The sequence below is a fragment of the Canis lupus genome, chromosome 23 (assembly GCF_003254725.2).
Source record: "Canis lupus dingo isolate Sandy chromosome 23, ASM325472v2, whole genome shotgun sequence".
Classification (NCBI taxonomy): domain Eukaryota; kingdom Metazoa; phylum Chordata; class Mammalia; order Carnivora; family Canidae; genus Canis; species Canis lupus.
Genome location: NC_064265.1, coordinates 30,521,611 through 30,531,382, shown reverse-complemented (window position 1 = coordinate 30,531,382; position 9,772 = coordinate 30,521,611).

Below are 9,772 nucleotides of genomic sequence, written 5' to 3'. Positions count from 1 at the left end.
TTCTTTTTCCTCACTCTAGCTATGGGTGTAGTGGTAACAAGTTCTTGAGAATGTGCATGTCTTTGCAAGGCAATCTGTCCCAAGTGAGGAATCTCAGGATCTTCAAGAAAAGGTTAGCTTTCTCAGCCAGCCCAGGAGGGCAAACTATGACCACAGGCAAGGAAAGCTCAGAGAGACCTGAAGGTTGCTGTTTGTTTTGTTTTGATTCAATCCAGTTTAGTTTTTTTTTTTTTTTTAAGAAAGCTCTATGCCCAACGTGGGGCTCTAACTCACAACCCTGAGATCAAGAGTCGCATGCTTTAATGACTGATCTAGCCAGATGCCCTGAGACTTGAAATTTTAAGATTCTATTTAGTCTGAGTCCAACCAGATGTTGCCATTCCAAGTTTTGGGCATCATCTTCCCCAATCAATATCCTAAATGTCACATGAAAAACTTAATGAAAAAAAAAAAAAAAAAGAAAAACTTAATGAGGTTGTGAATTCAACTAATGTTGTAATTCTATAATCTGCACGATTTCGTTTGGTTTCAGGAATGTCAGTCAGCCCCCCAGCTACATGAAATGATTCTATTAGGTCTGGCCTGGAGGCTCTCTGGTCCTTGGACTGTGACTTGAACTGAGAGTTTAAGGACCTGAGCTTGCCATTCATTCTCAGAAGCACTCCAGTGGGTGCAGAATCAGGCCCTCCTGTGTCCTCGCAGACATCATTACTGCCGTAAAGGTCAAGTGCAGCCCAAGTCTCAGGGGCTCCCAAGGCACTTGATTCATCACAAACAGAGGTAGTAACTTACTTGTGATGCCATCGCATGTCACGGATTATGAGCATCCCATTGCCCACCCGCAGGGAGCTCATCATTTCACTTGAATCCAAAGGCACCAGCAAACCAATCCCCAAATCCAAACTTTGAAGGTTTTTCCTGAGACCATTCCTGGTACCATTTCATCAGCCAGCATTCAGTCAGAAAACAAAGTAAACCAGTAATTTTAAGAGGAAAAATGTAATATAAAGAATAATTAGCTAGTAAAAGTTTGGCTAACTACTAAGAAGGGTAAAAGGGTGCACGGAGGTGCAGCAGTAGCTGCGCAGAGAGCAGGCTCTGCCCCGAGCAGAGGGCAGAGGAAGATTGAGTGCCCGAAGGTGCTCAGAAACTTAAGCGGGGTGGAGGGTGGGGGGGATGGGGGGGGTGGGGGGGTGTCCCGCTCAAGAGTGAGGCTCGAACCCGTGAGGGGACAACGTGGTCACCAGCTGGCAAAGGACAGATGTGCACAGGGTCCAGAGTTTCTGAATCATAACAACATGGGGTAAAGAGACGCAACTTTGGAAACTAGAGACAATAAATTAATAATGGACACACTGCTCACTGGCAGGAACTCTAGGAAAGCAACCTGCTAATGTGGGAATGTGGGAAATCCTATAAGCCAAACGACCAGGTTTCTTCAATAACTGAATGGTGGAAAAACAACAACAACTGAATGGTAAGAATAAAGTAGGGAAATCCTGGGAGGCTTAGAAAACTAAACGCAGTACGTCGTCCCTGCCTGGATTCTGTTCCAAACAACACGATTGCAAAGGAAGGACCATGTGAAAGGAGAGAACATGAATACAACAGGATGTTTGATATTAAGAAAATGTGAAAATGGGGATCCCTGGGTGGCGCAGTGGTTTGGCGCCTGCCTTTGGCCCAGGGCGCGATCCTGGAGACCCGGGATTGAATCCCACGTCAGGCTCCCGGTGCATGAAGCCTGCCTCTCCCTCTACCTGTGTCTCTGCCTCTCTCTCTCTCTGTATGACTATCATAAATTAAAAAAAAAAAAAAAAAGAAAAGAAAATGTGAAAATGTTCAGTTTGTAGGTGTGATCATGGTATTGTGGCCTAAGGTTTATCCCTAGGTGAAACCTATTTATGGGTAAAATAGGTCTGGGTTCAGCTTTAAAGTAATCCAGGGAGTGGGGAGGGTGTTCATAAGTGAAAGAAAAGTGGTTACAAATGGATAATCTCAGAAGCTTCCTTGTGGGTTCAAGGACATCTATTGCACTAGTCTCTGTACTCATATATTTGAGATTTTTCATTATAAAACATCCTAAGAAAAATAAAATCACATCCCCAGCAATTAAAAAGATAGTACAACTCACCTCAACATTGGGAAGTTTATATGCTCCTGCTCTGAGAGGCAGGCAGTGAAAAAACCAGGCTCTAGCACAGCCATGCTGACCTTGGGACAGGAATATGGAGAAAAGCACCCTCAAGTCAAACTCCACGAGGATTTCTTTTCCCATCTCGCTTCTCCAGCCTTAAACCTAGCTAGAGGAGCAGAAGCAGAGAGCCTCATGGTTAAGAACGTGCTAGAGCCAAAACACCTGGAGTAGAATCCTGGCTCCTTCATTACTAGCCATGGGACTTAGGCAAAGCTACTCAACCTTTGGGATCCCTCCGTGGCTCAGTGGTTTAGGGCCTGCCTTTGGCCCAGGGCATGACCTTGGAGCCCTAGGATCAAATCCCAGATTGGGCTCCCTGCATGGAAACTGCTTCTGTGTGTGTGTGTGTGTGTGTGTCTTTTGTGAATAAACAAATAAAATCTCTCAAAAAAAAAAAAGAAAAAGCTACTCAACCTCCAAGAACTTATTTTCTCAATTTGAAGGGACTGCCAGGGATTAAATGAACAATGCTAGTTCCTGTTTAGAAGCGTGTTTCACTCAAGGTTAAATATTACACGAATACTTTTATTTTTTAAGATTATATTTATTAAAAAAAAAAAAAGATTGTATTTATTTATTTATTTATTTAGAGCATGAGCAGGGGGAGAGGCAGAGAATCCCAAGCAGATTCTGAGCTGAGCTCGGAGCCCAGTGTGAGGCTAGATCTTGTGATGCTGAGATCATGACCTGAGCGGAAAAAGAGAGTCACTTGCTAAACCGACTGAGCCACCCAGGCTCCTCTGAGTACTTCTTAAAAATTCCAGCAAATGGATTGCTATTTAACACTTTAATGATTTTGTTTTTTAGCACTTAGCTCCTGACAGGAGCTGAGGTTTAAAAAGGAGAGAGAGAGAGAAGGAAGAAGGGAATGTCAGGGAAGAACAAAGGAATATAATGGAAGCTTGCAACCTTCTTTCACCCCCATTACCATGGTGCTGTTGGGGGTGGGAGTTCCTGATTTCCATCTTTAACTCGAGTTCTAATTAAAGACATACATTTGAACTTTAAAATCAGAGAAACCCAGGAAGAAAAATCGCAATGGTGCCAGCCCGTTCAAGCTGAAGTCAAGCCTAAGGAAGGCTCATCTCTGTGCCTACACACCATTAAAAAGGATGCTTAAGTGCAACCCACCTGACCCTTAAAAGGAAGGAGCTGGTGAGTGAAGTGAACCTCAGGCCAGGCCCGTGGGTGGCAGGAACGGCTGAGGTTCCAATTCCTCCGTAGATGAGCTGTGGGATTCTGCAGTTGCTGATGCTTATCTCTTGCAAAGTTAATTATGGTTCATTTCGGAGTCATCAGGAGAACTGCAGGATTTTCCAGAAACCCGTAAAACAGAGGTGTTCTAACTGGGCAACCTAATGGACAGGCAAATGAAAAGTAGCCCCAAGCAGCGTGGGGCAGGTCAACATTCAGAGGCAGTGAGTTCTGGGACGGTCAGATTTACTGTCAAGACACAAGGTGAACAGAATCAGATCACTGTATAGACAAGGAGAGCAAACTAGCTGCAGTAATCCTGTTAATGGTGAGGTCATATTTTAAGAGATGATGGGAAATATTAAAAATGGTATTCCTATCAGTAATTCTGGAACTATAAAAAGGTATACATAAAAATCGAAAGAATTTACTATCTTAGCTTACAGGTCTTCAGTATGAATTTCCCCTCATTTCACAGTATCCAAGAATGCATTTACAGGGGCGCCTGGGTGGCTCAGCGGTTGAGGGCCTGGCTTTGGCTCAGGATGTGATCCTGGGGTCCCAGGATTGAGTCCTGCATCAGGCTCCCTGCAGGGAGCCTGCTTCTCCCTCTGCCTGTGTCTCTGCCTGTCTCTCATGAATAAATAAAATCTTTTAAAAAAAGAAAAAAAAAAAACCTTCAGGTTATGCCAAAATGCAGCAGTTTGAGAACCATGGACATCACCCACAGCGTCACCCTGCTTCTTATGAAGGTGCTCACCCGGGATAAAAACTTCAGCTGTAGTCTTTTTTTTTTTTTTTTTTTTAAGATTTTATTTACTTATTAATGACAGAGAGAGAGAGAGAGAGAGGCAGAGACATAGGCAGAGGGAGAAGCAGGCTCCATGCACCGGGAGCCCGACGTGGGATTCGATCCCGGGTCTCCAGGATTGCACCCTGGGCCAAGGGCAGGTGCTAAACCGCTGAGCCACCCAGGGATCCCCAGCTGTGGTCTTTTTAAGGGATGATAGGCGATCTAAACTTTGGAGTTAAAGAGGGAGAACATGGTCTCTGTCCTGAGGTAATCTTTTGTGTTTCCGTATGTTAACATTCAAAATAATTAATAGTTTATTTTGTATGTAAAGATTTTAAAAGATTAAAAAATCAAAGTTTGAATTTTCCTGGGGGAAACAAAGGTAAAATCATCTAGTCCAGATGGACTAGCGTCCAGAGAGGATAAAGAAAATTATTGCCACTTCATCCTAACAAGGTAAGATTGAAACCTTCAGAGCTTGAGGTCAGAAAGTGCTCAGGTCTAAAGGAAGACAAAAACAGAAAACCGTTTCCTGAAATGTCACTGCAAAATGTGGAACATCACACTAAATATTTGTAAGAAACTTTTAAAGTTGTTCCCTTTAATCTACTACCCCTTTAAATAAGGAAATGACTTAGCCTACAGGTCTTCAGTGTGAATTTCCCCTCCTACTTAGTTGCTAACCCAGCTTCTCACCCATGCTACAGCTATCTGCTCAAGCCCGTGACGGCTAAAACAGGTCCGGGATGGGATGATGCGCCCCTGGTACTTACGCACTATTTTCCATTGTATTTGGGACAAAGGAACTCACCCTTACAAGAGTTGCTTGCTGCATGCTCTGACGGGATCCCTGGAAAGTTCAGCTGGGGAAGGCTGTTCCCAGGTAAAATAAGTTGACGGCTTAAGTTTGACCCAGCTACTGTTAACATACATCCAGTGATCATTGAGATTTCTGGTCTCATTTGGCTCCAATGTCAGAAGGCTACGTTAATTATATATAGATATATCCCCGGAGTCCTTGATGTGTACATAGTTCCTCTCGTTTATTTTTAGATAATAAAAATGCTTCTTTAAAGCAGTTATTTTTTGATTAATGTATCCTTTATAATATTCATTACCTTTGTATTGATCTCAGGAAGCAGTTCATAACTTGCCTGCGTTCTGCAGGCCCCATTAATGCCTAGTTACATAGCTGGGTGATGGATTAAAACCATCACAAACCTGTAGTTTCAGACTAGTTATTAGGTTTTTTTTTTTTAGTCTAGTTATTAGGTTTATATGACTCTCTACTTTGATTCTCCTGGCTGATTGCCACACTAACTTGTGTCTCCACTTTGTAAACACATAGGCATGCCTTATTTTGCTTTATTGTCCTTTGCAGATACTGCGTTTTTTTTTTTTATAAATTATAGGTTTGTGGCAACCTTGAATCAAGCAAACCTACTGGTGTCATTTTTCCCAACAGCATTTGCTCACTTCATACTTCTGTGTCACATTTTGGTAATTCTAGCAGTATTTCAAATGTTTTCATTGTTGTCATATTTGTTATGGTGATCTGTGGTCAGTGTCACGTATAATTGTTTTGAGGGGCCATGAACTGTGCACCTACAACAACATGAGCTTAATTGATAAATATGTGTGTTCTGGAAATAGTTGTTCCATTGAATGACCATTTCCTCATCTCTCTCCTCCTTGGATTTCCCTATTCCCTAAAACACAATACTGAAATTAGGGGACTTAGGAACCCTGTGTGTTCAAGTGAAAGAAGAGTCACTCGTCTCTCACTGTAAATCAAAAGCTAGGAACAATTAAGCTTAGTGAAGGTGTGTCAAAAAGCCAAGATAGGCCAAAAGTTAGGCCTCTTGCACCAGTTAGCCACGACGTGAGTGCAAAGTAAAAGTTCTTGAAGGAAAATGAAAGCGCTACTGCAGTGAACAGATGATAAGGAAGCAAGACAGTCTTATTGCCAATATGGAGAAAGTTTGAGTGTTCTAGGAATAAGATCAAACCAGCCACAACATTCCCTTAAGCCAAAGCCCAGTCCAGAGCAGGGCCCTGACTCTTCAATCTAGTGACATCTTGGAGAGGTAAAGAAGCTGCAGAGGAAAAGTTTGAAGCTAGTAGATGTGGGCCCATGGGGTTTAAGGGAAGAAGCCATCTCCATAACATAAAAGTGCAAAGAGAAGGACGCCTGGGTGGCTCAGTGGTTGAGCGTCTGTCTTTGGCTCAGGGCATGATCCTGGGTCCAGGGATCGAGTCCTGCATCGGGCTCCCTGCATGGAGCCTGCTTCTCCCTCTGCCCATGTCTCTACCTCTCTCATGAATAAACAAAATCTTTAAAAAAAAAAAAAAAAGTGCAAGGTGAAGCAAGTATTGATGTAGAAGCTACAAATTATCCAGAAGATTGAGCTAAGATAATGAAATTGGCTCCACTAAACACATTTTGAATGTAGGCAAAACAGCTTATGTTGGAAGAAGATGCCATCTAGGACTTTCTTAGCTAGAGAGAGGTCAATGCCTGGCTTCCAACCTCAAAGGACAGGGAGACTCTCATTAGGTGCCAGGGCAGCTGATGACTGTAGGCTGAAGCCAGTGCCCATTTACCATTACAAAATCCTAGGGCCCTGAAGAATTCTGTGCAATCTACTCTACCTATGGTTTAAAAATGGAACAATGAAGCCTAGATGACAGCACATCTGTTAACAACATGGCTTACTAAATATTTTAAGTATTAGTGTTGAGACCTACCACTCAGAGAAAGGAGATTCCTTTCAAAATGTTACTGTGCATCAACAATGTACCTGGTCACCGAAGAGCTCTGACGGAGATGGACAAAATATTTTAATGCCTACTAACAACATTCACTCTGCAGCCCATGGATCACGGAGTGATTCTGACTTCCAAGTCTTATTAAGAACTATATTGTGTAAGACTCTAGCTGCCATAGACAGCGATTCCCCTGATGGATTGGAGAGACGTAGGTTGAAAACCTTCTGGGCAGGATTCACCATCCTACCTGTCATTAAGAACATTTCATGATTCATGAGAAGAGGTCAAAATACCAACATTGACAAGGAGTTTGGAAGTTCAACCCTCATGGATGACTTGGAAGGGTTCAAGACTTCAGTGGGAGAAGTAACTGCTGATGGGGTGGAGCAGGAGAACTAGAAGTGGAGCAGTGGGACTGACTTGCCGCGATCTCATGATAAAACTTGAATGGATGGACTTGCTTCTTAAGGAGCAAAGAAAGTGGTTTCTTGAGATGGAAACTTCGGATGAAGATGCTGTGAAGATTACTGAAATGATACAGGGGGAACCTGGATGGTTCAGTTGGTTAAGTGTCTGCCTTCAACTGAGGTCAGACCTCCAGGTCCTGGGATTGAGCCCCGCGTCAGGCTTCCTGCTCGGTGGGGAGGAGTCTGGTTCTCTCCCTGCTCCTGTGCTCGCTCTTTTGCTAATAAAATCTTACAAAAAAAAAAAAAAAGGCAAAAAGAACTGAGAATGTCCTATAACCGAGCTGATAAGCAGAGACAGGGCTAAGAGGACTGACTCCCATTTTGAAAGTTCTACTGCAGGTAAAATGTTATCAGAGGGGCACCTGGGTGGCTCAGCTGGTGAAGTGTCTGACTCTTGTTTCCACTCAGGTCATGATCTCAGGGTCGGTCATAAGATCACGTCTCCAGTCGGGCTCCACACCAGAGGGGAGTCTGCTTGAGATTCTATCCCTCTGCCCCTCCTATCATTGCCACACACTGATGCACACTAGAAAAATAAATCATTATAAAACTATCAAACAACATTACAATGCTACAAAGAAATCTTTTGTGAAAGGAAGAGTCAACAGATACAGCAAACTTTGTGGTCTTAAGGAATTGCCCCAGCTACCCCAACCTTCAGCAACCACCATCCTGGTGAGCAGCCATCAACATGGAGGCAAGACCATCTCAGCAAAAAGATTATGACTCGCTGGAAGCTCTAATGATGGTTAGCAGTTTATAGCCAAATTTTATTTTTTATTTTTTTAAAGATTTATTTATTTATGATAGGCAGAGAGAGAGAGAGAGAGGTAGAGACACAGGAGGAGGGAGAAGCAGGATCCATGCAGGGAGCCCGACGCGGGACTCAATCCCGGGACTCCAGGACCGGGCTCTGGGCCAAAGGCAGGCACTAAACTGCTGAGCCACCCAGGGATCCCCTATAGCCAAATTTTAAACTAAGGTATGCAAATTGTTTTTTTTAAGGCACAATGCTATTGCATACTTAATGGACTGCAGTATAAACATAACTTTTGTATGTACTGGGAAACCAAAAAATTGATGACTCACTTTATTGCAGTATTTGCTTTATTGTGTGTGGTACTCTGGAACGGAACCTGCAACATCTCCAGGGAATGTCTGAGCAGACCCTGACCTCAATGCTTTCATCAGTCACCACAAGCAGCCTGGCTCTTCTTCCCCATTCCTATCCCATACTCCAAACTCAACATTCCTTCCTGCATGTTTCTACTCCAAACCAATGTCACATTCTAGTAGAAGCAGGTAAGTAAAATGCTTAGTGTGCCAAATAGCAGAAGAGTATTCCAACAAATGGTGCTGGATTCACTGGATATCCACATGTGAAAGCACCAAGGTAGACCCCAACCTCACACCATACTCAAAAATTAACTCAAAAGGGATTAAAGATCTAAATGAAAGAGCTAAAACTACAAAACTCTTAGAATAAGTTTTGTAACCCTGATTAGGTCACATTTCTTAGACACACCCAAAGCACAACTAACTAAAGAAATAAGGTACACTGGGTTTCAAAATTTAAAACTTTTGTGCTTCAAGACCATAAGAAAGTGAAGATGAGAGAAGATATTTGCAAATTATGAGGGACCAAGTACCCAGAATATATTAAAAAACTCTTACAATTCAACAATGAAGGGCAGCCCCGGTGGCGCAGCTGGATCGAGTCCTACTCTGCATGGAGCCTGCTTCTCCCTCTGCCTGTGTCTCTGCCTCTCTCTCTCTCTGTGTCTCTATGAATAAATAAATAAAATCTTAAAAAAAAAAAAAATGAAGACAAAAACTCAAAACATTAGCAAAGGATTTGAATAGACATTTCTCCAAAGATATACAAACGGACAATATGCACATAGATGTTTGGCATCATCAGTCATTACTAATGCAAATTTTGAAATGCCAATCAAAACCACAGGTACCGGTTCACACCAACTAGGACAACTAGAACTAAAGTCAGGTAACTATGTAATTAGGAGGATGTGGAGAAATCTGAATCCTCAGATATCACTAGTGGGAATGTTAACACGGTACAGCCACTTAGCAAAAGTCTGGCAATTACTCACTTATATGACCCAGCAATTTCACCCCTGAATACTGAAAAAGAATTGAACATAATGAGAACTTGTACACGAGAGTTCACAGAAGTGTTATTCATAACAAGGTAAAAAGAAACAACCCAAATGTTCAAGTGATGAACTGAATGTGGTGTATCCATACATAAAGGAACCAAGTGCAGATGCATGCTACAACACCGATGCACGCTACAATCTCAGAAACATACTAAGTTAAAGCAGCCAGTCAAAA